This window comes from Pseudophryne corroboree, chromosome 4, assembly GCF_028390025.1.
Source record: "Pseudophryne corroboree isolate aPseCor3 chromosome 4, aPseCor3.hap2, whole genome shotgun sequence".
Taxonomy (NCBI): domain Eukaryota; kingdom Metazoa; phylum Chordata; class Amphibia; order Anura; family Myobatrachidae; genus Pseudophryne; species Pseudophryne corroboree.
In genome coordinates, this window is record NC_086447.1 from 931,485,081 (window position 1) to 931,497,732 (window position 12,652).

The window sequence follows — 12,652 nt, forward strand, 5'->3', positions numbered from 1 at the left end:
CGGAGATATTTTCCTGCGGTCTCTCCATTTACAGCCGCAGTCCCTCTATGCCAAGCTACGGAATGTGAAGCCCCAGCAGCTAACGCCATAATCAGATGTATTGTGCCGCTGTAAGCTATGGCCCTACCCCGCTGTGGCCGCTGTACATGTGTGGTCTGCTGACCGCGCATGTGCAGAATGGCCCCAGCACCCAATATAGAAAGGAGATGTTTACTTTTGTGATCATTTCTCTTCTTTACACATCACCGGAGCCAGGGCCGCCATCAGGGGGGTACTGTGGGCACAACTGTCCCGGGCTTGGCCTCTCTGACAGAAAGGGAGGGCCCGGGCCTCTCATGCCACTGCCGCTGTTACTGCCGTTCTACCGCCGTCTTCCGTCCTCCCGCAGCTCTGTATTAAAAAAACATCCCTCCCAAAATGGCCGCCGCCACAGAGGAGCCCTCTACTATCTTTAATAACTGTCTTCTCTGAAGCAGCGGCCATTTTGGGAGGGACGTTTTCATTAGAATTAAGCAGGAGACGACAGACCCACAGCTGTGGCAGCCGGGGAGGAGGGGGGGAGGTATCCTCTGACAACGAGCAGAACCCCTGACAACAAGCAGAACCCCTGACAATGGTCAGGTACTTGCATAATTATTGTGTGCCCATAATATGGTGACATGGGCATTACTGTGGGCGCATAATATGGTGACAGGGGCATTACTGTGGGGACTTAATATGTTGCAAGGGGCACAAATCAATATGGTGTTGCTCCATGTATTTATTGTTTTTTTTAAATATATATTTATTTTTATTTAACTTTCCCCTGTCCCTGCATGGGATTGTTAGTACATTTGGGGTAATGTTAATTTCTTATTGCCATTAATACTGTAGCTGTCAAACTGATATAAGCCAGGGGGCTGGACAATGACACGGCTAGCCGTAATTGGCTTGCCGTGGCCATCTTGGATTGGCACTGGGGTGAGCCCTGATTGGCTCGCCTACACAGCCTTTTTCAAATAGCAGCACTGTGATTGGCGGGGCCTGGATCCCCCAGGATCCCCTCACCACTCAATGAAGAGAGGCTGCTCTCTAGTATTGGGCTTTATTCAGCTTCAGTTGCAAAATTGCAAATTCGCATATCAACTAATTATCTGACGGCTGCGCATGCGTTGCTTCCGCATCGTGCGTGTGTGAAGGCAGAAATGCATTCGCAATGCAAATGCAGGCCCAGCAAGGTGCGATCGCATAGTGATTGCCAGGAAGTGATCGTTTGTGGGAGGTTACATGGCGTTTGTGTGGAGAAGTGTCATGGCCATTTTCGGGGCGTGCATCCAATGTCAACTGCGATTAAAAACAAGGCACCTCAATAAAAATGTAATATTGAAAAAAAAAAAGGCACCGCTGTACCTGTAGCCGCATATATCCTGCGTATGCATGGGTCAACCGGAATTGTCGATGGTACTTCATTACTGCGTCTGCATCGCAATTATGCAAATGCATACGCAAATTTGGGAATGCATCATTTTACCTTTTCTGGGCGTCTTTTACCTTTCTGGGCGTCTTTTACCTTTCCGGGCGGCTCTTCACATGCGTTTTTTTAGCAGAAGCAGCTATGGGAAAATGACAATTTCTGTCTCAGTAGCGATCCAAGCGAAATGAGTTTCCTGAATAAGTAACGTAAGTTATTTCCAGAAATAAGTACCAATTAAATTTTTGGAGAGAGAATTGACTGCATAGGAAAGGAAAGAGTTAAACATCTGGTGAGGGGTGGACCTAGCTGTGAGGAAAGTACAGCCTTTTTTGAAGGGGAGGGTTTGATATATATAGGGAAGGTGAGGCCATTTTAGCTCTCTCTTGTGGTGATTTGCCTTGTGCTGGGTGAGTGCTGCAGTGCAGAATATTCCCCAAAGTTTTATTATAGGCAGCACTTACCTACAATACTCCTTTAGTAATGTCTTCCCGTCCTCGTCGGTCAGCTGGGACCCCAGCCCGATACCGCATGTACGGTGGTGGGGCTGGGCCCGAAGACGGGGTGGCGGGCATGGGGGAAGGGGCCCCGTCCCCTGGGACCTCCACAGGTGCGGGAAGGCAAGCGGGACGGTGGGCCGGGTCGGCCACGCTGCTTGAGGCCAGGGCGGCGTTGCCATCTGGGCGCAGGCGGCGGGGTGGGCCGGGGGCTCCGCCGGGTCGCCCGGAGGTGATAGGGCAGCAGCCCTCACCTCTGAATACTGCGGAGGAGACATTGGTGGCCAGTGCCCGTGGGCGCGCGCATGCGCGCCGCGCGCCTTTCCGTGGAGCCGCAAACGGCTCCGACTACGCCCCCCCTTGCCGAGGCCGAGTGGTGGTGCCAGGCAGGGGGGGGGAGCCGGGCGGGAGACATTGTTTTAGCCGAGCGGGGCCTGTCGCGGTGCCTCGCCCGGCGGCAGTTCCGGAGGTCCCTGCCGGAGGATCGCGGGCGGGAGGCAGCGGGACGCGCGCACGGCGTGCGCGCGAGCCCATGCTCGCCTCAGGCGGTGTCGCTCACGCACGAGTGCGCGCAGCGGCGCCGCAGGCCTCCTCGTCTCCCCATCCCTCTCCCTTTCAGCCGGAACCCGGCGAGGGTCGGGGGGGAGGAGGAGGGGCAGCGATCAACCAGGTATAAGCAAGCAGGGAAGGCAAGTGATATCTCCCGACGCGGGGGCCACCCGGCAGGCGGAGGTAGCTCCAGCCTGGCGGGGGGCGGGTACCCCCAGGGAATACCAAGAGCATGGCACATGCCAGGCTGCAGGTGCCGGAGGTTCCGGGCGGGGGACCAGGCCACGGCACCTCAGGGGCGCAGGCGGTTCCCTGCCTGGGCCATCTGGGCACCAGACAGCGGGGCACCGTGGGACAACTCTTGGGCCGGGTGGATCGGCGCACGCCGCCGCCCGGCCCGGGAGCCCGCGGGGGTCGGCGCCACGTCCTGGGGTGGTACTGACCCTCCCGGTACGCTGGCGTCGGCCCTGGCAGCGGTTGTGTCGGCGCTGGGGCCGCTGACGCAGCCCCAGAGTTGGCAAGCGGTTCTGGTGTGCCGCCGCCGGCGGGCGGTTCCGGTGCGCCGTGGGCGGTACCAGTTTGCGCACAATGTCTGCAGCCCAGCGGGTTGCTCGCGCCTGCCGCGAGCTGGGAGTGGCCGCTACGCAGCTCCATCAGCAGTCCGGGCGGGGCGAGTGGGAGCTTTTAGAAGAAACGCCTGCCCCCGGGGTGCGAGGCGCGCGCCGCGACTGCGGTTTGGGCCCTCTTCCCCTTTTTCTCCTTCAGGTGAGCGCGGTGAGGACGGAGTCGGAAGATGAGGATGTCGGTTCTGTCATGCCGGAGGATTCCGGATCTGAGCAGTCGACGGCATCAGGTGAGAGCAGTTGGGGTCGGGCTCTTGCACGCGATCGAGTTCCCGCAGCTCCTCTTCTTCTTCCTCTTCCTCCTCTTCTTCCCCCCTGCCGTCGCAAGCGTCCGAAGTCAGTAGCACGACTAGGGCGAAGAAACGCGCAACGAAATTTGCCAAGAGGGTGGCGTGGCGGCAGGCGAGGCGGAAGAGGCGAAGGCGGCTTAGCAAGTACGCTCGCAGGGCCAAGAAGCGACGCCGCCGGCCCGGTGTAGTTCGCTGCGAGTACACTTCCGTTATGTGGGGGCTATGGGACAGCTGCCGCAGAAAGATTCGCAGGGGGGACTAGGTCTTGTTTCGTCTTGGCAAAAGACGCGAAGAAGGACTTCAGAGCGGCGGCAGCAAAGAAGGGCATCGGGGCCGAGGCCTTCCGTACCTTCGATAACTGGCTGGCTGGTTTTGTGTCTTCGCGGCTTGTGACCTAGAAGATAGGCCGGACGAGCACATTAATATTATACGGTATCTGCATCTCGTAGGGCGGACGGGCTCCGCGCAGGTTCGTCCGCCCAGGGGCCCGGCGCGGACGGCGGATCGGCAAAGACAGATAGGTCGGCCGTCCGTGCAGAGGGACAGGCCGCCACAAAGGGAAAATGCTTCGCGTTTAACAACGCGACATGTTCCTTTGGCAAGCAGTGTCGGATTCGACACTCATGCCTGCAATATGGCGGGTCCCACCCGGCCTCCTCCTGCTTCAAAGGTAGTCGTCAAGGTACCCGGGGTAAGCAAACTTACCCAAGATCGGGCGCGAGCGGGAGCGCTCCGCAGAGCGCCAACGCCAATTACATTGGATACAATGGGCAGGGGGTTGGATTGGTATCCAAATAGGGCCGACGCGTTATTTTATTTTTCAGGTTTGCGTTTTTGTTTTCGCTTGCCTGTTGCGAGCGAGGTTACGGCGAGGGCCCAAAGGAACCTCCAGTCTGCTCGTGCCTTGCCTTTGGTACTGCGGGAGAAGGTAGACGAGGAGGTCAGGCTGGGCAGGATGGAGGGGCCGTTTCCATCAACCCCGGTGGAAGGCTTAGTCATCTCCCCAGTGGGTGTGGTTCCCAATAAGACTCCAGGCGCTTTTAGGCTTATCCAGCATTTTTCTTACCCGCCGGGGCGTCGGTCAACAACGCGATACCACCGGCTCATTGCTCGGTGGGGTATCAATCGTTGGAGCTGGCCCGCAGCTACGGTGCTGGGTCCTTCATGGCTAAGAGTTATGTTGAGTCCGCTTTTCGGTTGCTGCCGCTACATCCGGACTCATTACGCTTTATGGGTTTCCGGATTGGAACGGAATATTTTATCGACAAATGCTGGCCGATGGGATGTTCCGTTTCATGCTCATGTTTCGAACTATTTAGCACATTTCTACATTGTGCGTGGAGTCTTCGTCGGGAGGTCATGGGGTCGCGCCATTACCTCGATGACTTCCTGTGTACGGGACCAGCTAACTCACCGCGATGCGGCGACTTGCTTTTCAGCATCCGAGCTCTGTTTTGTCACTTCGGAGTTCCCGTGGCCGAAGATAAAACAGAGGGGCCGGTCTCCTGTTTGTCAATTTTGGGGATCGAGATTGACACGGTGGCGGGATCGTGCCGTCTGCCTAGAGACAAAATGGTCAAACTCCGCGACGCCATTTGCCGGTTCGAGGGGTTTGTTCAAGGTAAAACTGCGGCAGGCGCGATCCTTGCTGGGCATGTAGAACTTTGCTTGTCGGGTAATCCCGATGGGCAGGGTTTCTGCCGGAAGCTAGAAAGGGCGACTGCGGGGTGTGCCAGACCACACCATTTAGTGCGTTTGTCCTTAGAGATCAAGAGGGATTGGCCGTAGGGGCCTCGTTCCTGTAGGACTTCAACGGGGTGTGTATATGGCAGGCCCCAACGGTGGACAGCGCTAGGTTGCAGCTGGTCACCGATGCAGCGGGGGCCGCTGGATTCGGTTGCTATCTGAAGGGATCTTGGTGCGCGGCCTCGTGGCCGGCGGAATGGCGTCGCGAAGGTTTAACTAAGGACCTTTTGCTTCTTGAGCTTTTCCCCATTATGGTGGCGCTGGAGGTCTGGGGCGATCGCCTGGCTCATCGCAGCATCTTGTTTAGATGTGACAATCTGGGCGTGATGCATACGATAAATAACCGGAGGGCGAAGTCGCTGGTGGTTCTGCGGGTGCTGGGGCAGTTGCTGTTGACATGCCTACGTCGGAACGGGTGCGCAGCATGTGCCGGGGCTGGAGAACGGAATTGCTGACGCGTTGTCACGAGGGCAGTGGGAAAGGTTTTGTTGGTTGGCACCCGAGGCCGACGAGCATGGTTTTCATTGTCCCGGTTATGTTTGGCAGGTGATCGGGCCGGACTGGAGGGTCTAGCATTGCGGTCAGTCGCGCCAACCACGCTTAAGGCCTACAGGCAAGCTTGGAGCGAATGGGAGGAGTTTGTTCAAGGATGAAATTCACAAGTTAAGAGCGGGCATCGGATGATGTTTTCTTTTATTTGGCAGCTGATTGTTTCGGGTAGGTCCAGAGCGGTGGTATCCCGATACTTGGCTGGGATTTCGTTTTCAGCAAAATAAAGGGCGTCCCCGACGTGACTAAGAGTGGGATTCTGCTGACGGCAATGAAAGGATGGGCGCGAGTCGCGCCGACGCCGCCTGACAGGAGGCGGCCCATTGATGCGGCCTTGTTGCCGGATGTTATCAGGGCGGTAGGAGGTGTCGCATCGTCCATGTTTGAGTCGCTGTTGTTCAGTTTGGCGTTCTCAATGGCTTACCACGGGGCCTTTAGGGTTTCAGAATTGGTGGCGCCTTCTAAGCGAGCAGATTCGCGCATGCTGGTCGAGGACGTGGTGGTGGGTGAGAGGTCCTTGCTTTGCGGATTGCGTCGCTCTAAGACGGACCAAGTGGGGAGAGGTCGTTGGGTCACCTTGGTTCCGGCACTGGATGGGAGCATTTGCCCAGTAAGTTTGGCAGTGTAGGATGCGGCAGTACGGCCCGGCGGTCGGGGGTCATGGCTGCTGCATTATGACGGGCTGCCGGTGACGAAGTATCAATTTCATTGGATGCTGGGTCGCTGTCTTGCGAGCTTGGGCCTTCCACCCGCTGCGTTTCGGGACGCATTCCTTCCGCATAGGAGCTGCGACGTCGGCTGCGGCGGCCGGATTTTCCAGGGTCGAGGTCCAGGCGGTGGGGCGATGGAAGTCGTCAAGTTACAGACGGTATATTCGCCCCGTTGCATGAGATGTTGGCTCGCGCGTAGTTTGTTGTTTAATTACAGTTGTTCAGTCATGTTGTACAGTTCAGTACGTTATGGTGTTGTGCGTGTGTTTGTCTTCCCCCCTTTTATCCTACTCAGGGATTAGCTACTCGCCGTTGCGGGCATGAGCCGGCAGCGGGGGTCTGGAGTTATTTTGCGATTTTTTGCCTGACTTGACGGACTGAATTCTAATCCACAATTCGGCTAATTTGTTCTAATCAGAGTCCCTCAGCAGGTCTTTACGCTTTCACCTCCAGCTGAGTTATTACATGTTTTACCCCTTTTTTACCCCCCCCCTTCCCCCCCCCCCTTTTTTTTGTTTATTTTCTTAATTTTGTTTTCATCTTTCCCATTTGTTTGTTCATGTTCTGCTTCAAATTGGCTGGAAGCTCGTGCAGATCGGCTAGGCCGGGACTGCTGCAATATACGGAAACAAAATTTTTCTTTTTGGTAGATCCTTCAGGTTAATGCAGTAAATTAAACAATGGTATAGATGATTAGTAACCACTTTTACCCCCTTTTCCTCCTCTTCAGGTTGGTTGGAAGATGACTTGCCTATTTGGGTGGTTGGCCACTCTTATGTGTATTGGGCCGCCCAGTTTTGGCCTCGGAGGGGGCACAGATGTTTCCTAGGGCTCGAGGAGTTCGTTGGCTTGGTTGGCAAGGGATGATGTGGACGGAGTTGAGAAGTAGACTAGTGAGTCAGGCCAGCAAGCATGGAACTCTAGGGTGTTGGTTGTCCATTTAGGTGGCAACGACCTGGGGAAGAGGACTTCTTTGGAGATGCGGTGGGCCATGATACAGGATCTGGCAAGTTTGGCCGCAGCATGGACCAATTGTGTATTGGTGTTCTCCTTGATGGTGCCAAGGTTGAGTTGGCAGGGTGTGGCGGACGGTCGCGAAATTGAGGAGGCCAGGCAGAAGGTGAATGGGGCGGTGGCGAAGTGGGTGCTGTCCCACGGGGGCAAGGTAGTTCGCCACCCTAGGATTCGGTTCAGAGACAGTCACCTTTTTCGGCCTGATGGAGTACATCTATCCAATGAGGGGATGATGTTTTTCCTGGAGGATCTGGGTTTCGTTTTGCAGGAGTTAGGGTAGGTTATGGTGGCGGTGCGAAGACTTTGGGGATGAGTCTTTCGCTGTTGGCGGAAAAGAACGGCAGTTTTGTATTTGTATGGTAAACTATAGTGTTTTACAGTTTGGTGTGGTTTAGGTGCACTCACCTCCATCGACTTATTGGCCGCTTGACCACCCGTCCGGGAAGGCAGCGGCAGGGCACCCAGGAGCGGTGGGTAGTCACTGTGGGGGTTGAGTTGTCACCTATTACCGGTTTGTGATAGTTGTAGTAAAATTAGGATTGTTTCGAATTTTTAGTAATTTAAGGTTAATTTAGGTTAATAGAGCCGTTCTTTTTGCTGCCACCATATGCCGGCTGGATCGGCATCTTAATAAAATTTTCTATTACAGGTTTGCTATTGGTTAGGGTCAAATAAATAGCTAGCAATTTTTCTGCCAAAATTCAAGTCTCCGTGTCTTTATTTCTGGTTTTGAAGGTAATGAATGCTTTACTTTAAAAGAAGGGGGTCCACCAAATATCACTAGGATGTTTAGGAGAGAGAATTGACTGCATAGGAAAGGAAAGAGTTAAACATCTGGTGAGGGGTGGACCTAGCTGTGAGGAAAGTACAGCCTTTTTTGAAGGGGAGGGTTTGATATATATAGGGAAGGTGAGGCCATTTTAGCTCTCTCTTGTGGTGATTTGCCTTCCCACCCTCCCGCCCCTGTGGTCAGAAATTCTGGCACGTGGTGCCTTGGCGTTAAGTTGTTGGCTGGTTTTATCGTTGGCTATTTATTGGCGGAAAAGAACGGCAGTTTTGTATTTGTATGGTAAACTGTAGTGTTTTACAGTTTGGTGTGGTTTAGGTGCACTCACCTCCATCGATTTATTGGCCGCTTGACCACCCGTCCGGGAAGGCAGCGGCAGGGCACCCAGGAGCGGTGGGTAGTCACTGTGGGGGTTGAGTTGTCACCTATTACCGGTTTGTGATAGTTGTAGTAAAATTAGGATCGTTTCGAATTTTTAGTAATTTAAGGTTAATTTAGGTTAATAGAGCCGTTCTTTTTGCTGCCACCATATGCCGGCTGGATCGGCATCTTAATAAAATTTTCTATTACAGGTGTGCTATTGGTTAGGGTCAAATAAATAGCTAGCAATTTTTCTGCCAAAATTCAAGTCTCCGTGTCTTTATTTCTGGTTTTGAAGGTAATGAATGCTTTACTTTAAAAGAAGGGGGTCCACCAAATATCACTAGGATGTTTAAAAAAGTTTCATCAACTAGACAACAGTAACGAAACACATCCTGTTTAATCTTCTATAATGGGGCGATGTGAAAATAAATGTGCGCCATGCAGTTCGCCATACACTGCTGCGGTTCACTCTCTTATTTTACTTTTACTTGGACACAGACAAAGGCAGCGCCAGTCGTTGTCCACAAAGGCAAAATATTCCCCATCAGATCCCTTCTACTTCACTCCTCAAATCCGTTCCCCCTCTTTCATTCCAATGACGGCTTAAGACAAAGGCTCTTCTTATTTGGCTCAGGCGGGCACTTGCCAGCATCGCATAAGCATCTTTACTGTGTACACAGATTTCTTTGCTGCATGGCGTTTGTCACAACATGAATCACATTACCCTCCCTTCACAGGGCGCCGCACTACTCACTATCTTCATAACAACATTTGCTGTGTAGGATTCCTTTTGTTTTTTTGCTTTCACCCTTCTTGAGTTCCAAGCTGGCATAAGACTTTTGGACACGCCGCCGTTCTGCAGGCAAGTCTTCAAGCTCCTGCGATGAGCGCAGAATTACTCAGCCTTGGCAGCGAAACACTTTGCAATTTGAAACTCGTGAAGTCTAAATTGGTTTTAAATCCTTCCAATAACAATTCTCAGAAGACAATTTATCGAATTAACTGTACACACTTTTAAATACTCGTCCCCCCCAATATTTGGTTATTAAATAATAGGCGTCAACAAGATAAGGCTTTTCAAATTACAAAACGCGATCGGTTTTTGGAAACATTTTCAGCTTGCAACCTCCAACTGATATTATCATCGTAACTGATGTTTATAATATCCAAATTTCACAGGACGCTTTTCGTCCCTTACGTTTATCGCCAGTTAATTTTTTGCGCTCACATTGCCAATAAATTGAAATGGAAATATTTCATGTATCTAAGGAAAGGTAACTTGGGTCTTTATTGTGACAATTAGGGCTCGGAGAATTATTCCAGGTGCCAAATCTGTGCTATTACTCCACTTTCAAGAATCAAGTGAGTCTAATGAATACATAGGTTTAATGATCACTGCGCAAGCATGGGGTGTAAAGAGATGACAGTGCCAATTAAATGTGGATTATCTGAAAGTACAATTCCAGTATTCTATTGCTGGCCAAACACATGGGACGCATTCCAGTTTTTCACCCTGGAAATAAAAGGTTCGGGTTTGTGGGTAGTCTGGCTTTTAATAGAGCTTCCCTGTTGGTCTTGAAGGATAAAATCCCAGTGGATTGGTACCCCTGAGATGGGCCACATGCTGTGCCGCACTCATGCAAACATATGGCTCGCCAAGCCATAACCTGAGTCCTCGCTCCCTGTGCCAGCTGTCCACTAAGGTGCCTGTCAACTCCTCTAGCTCGGTACTCTGTTCTGTAGGCCAAACATGTGGCCGAAAGTCATCATCGACAGTCACTGGATTATGCTTCCTTTTGCTTTCCTGTCTGTATGCTTATCTGACAAGTTGCTACTGACCTAGGTTGTTCCTATCATCCCTGCCTCTTCATGAACCTAACCTTCATCTTATATTATGACTTGAAACCTGTGCAGCTTCATCTAACTGGTGGCCTGTTCCCATCAGTGTCTTGTCCTATTATTGAGTTCTAGCACTGTTAGCTGATGCTTTGGGAGTAGCTTGGGTGGGGTCATGAATGATCTGCTGATCAATTACAACAAAGCCTATTGCCTCCTTGTGGGGATCCATAGTGAAGAATGATCGCCGAATGGACTTGGTGAACTGGCCTCAATCACTAGCACAGTGTGATTACAGAGACAGTCGGTGAGTCAGGTGCCGCCATCTCCTCGCTTTCTCATCTATTCCCATTCAGATCCCACTATGGGTCCTGAACTAGAGGAGTTTTCAGACATTTGGACCTAGCTCAAAGGAAGCTTAATCCAGGCTTGATGTCATCTTTGGCAGATAACAAGAGGGTAGTTCCTAGACTAGCTCCATGAGATAGGGTGTGGCTATCCACCCAAAACCATTGTCTGCAAGTACTGTGAATGATGTTTGTTCAACAGTATAGAGTATTGGTTCGTTCAGGAGTCTTCAGAAGATTAATCCTATGGCCTTCAGGTTGGTATTGCCAGAGTCTTTGCAGGTACCCAACGTACTGTATTTCTAATCTCTTTATTAAAGCTGGTGGTGATCAACCTGTTTTATGCCATCAACTCTTCTTCCTCTACCTTGGTGCAACAACAGAAAGGTATGGGCCTGATGAACCTCACACAGTTAAAGTCATTGATTTTCCTAGTCATCTTGTCAATGAATTCCACAAGAAATATGCAGAAAAGCCTTTCAACAGGTGTCTGGAATATAACCATAAGAGTGAGGTACTGTTGGGTGCCATCAGACCCCACACCCAGTGACCCTCTTGCCAGGTCTGCTGTTGCCTTCTTCCACAGAAAAAAATAAATAAAATATAATATAGATAGATAGATAGATAGATAGATAGATAGATAGATAGATAGATAGATAGATAGATAGATCTATTGTTTGTACTGTTTGGTGCACTTTACCCTAGTGCCCTTTGTTCAAAGCCCTGTTACTCCACGCAGTTTGAACCAAGGTGCGAGTTTAAAAAAATAATTATATATATATATATATATATATATATATATAGGCTAGATGCATCATCGCTTGGAGAGTGATAAAATTGAGAAAATATAAAAGGTTTCAGACAATCAGCTCCTAACTGCCATGTCACAGCAATGTTTCATAGATATGTTATAAACTGCCATGTCACAGCAATGGTGGTCATTCCGAGTTGTTCGCTTGGTAATTTTCTTCGCATCGCAGCGATTTTCCGCTAACTGCGCATGCGCAATGTTCGCACTGCGACTGCGCCAAGTAAATTTGCTATGCAGTTAGGTATTTTACTCACGGCATTACGAGGTTTTTTCTTCGTTCTGGTGATCGTAATGTGATTGACAGGAAGTGGGTGTTTCTGGGCGGAAACTGGCCGTTTTATGGGAGTGTGTGAAAAAACGCTACCGTTTCTGGGAAAAACGCGGGAGTGGCTGGAGAAACGGGGGAGTGTCTGGGCGAACGCTGGGTGTGTTTGTGACGTCAAACCAGGAACGACAAGCACTGAACTGATCGCAGATGCCGAGTAAGTCTCCAGCTACTCAGAAACTGCACAGAGAAGTCTTATCGCAATATTGCGAATCTTTCGTTCGCAATTTTGATAAGCTAAGATTCACTCCCAGTAGGCGGCGGCTTAGCGTGTGCAAAGCTGCTAAAAGCAGCTTGCGAGCGAACAACTCGGAAAGATATGTTATAAACTGCCGTGTGTTTGTACCGCTGCTCCGTCACGTAGTAAACAAGCCAGCTCGCTGCACCCTTTGGCCAATAGTGGAGAAAACAATACTGCAAGCTCTAAGGTCGCCAAAATTGACTAGAAATGACAAGAAATTAATGTTATTGAGGTTAATAATCCACTAGGAACAAAAAAAGGCCCAAATTATGTGATTTTAGCAAATTCAAACCCAAAAATGGGGGAGTGCCGCCACTGTTTTCTGGGAGTGCGGAAGCCAGGGTCTTCCGATCCAGATTTCCTGGCCTCTGCATGCATGGAGAAACTGCACCTACTCTAAAGACTCAGCGTGTATGGGCGCTGACTCAGTCCTGCACATTCGGATGTACACCAGGGAAGAACTTTGTAGCGGCATTTACATAGAGTCATAGACCACCAATAGACGCAGACTCAT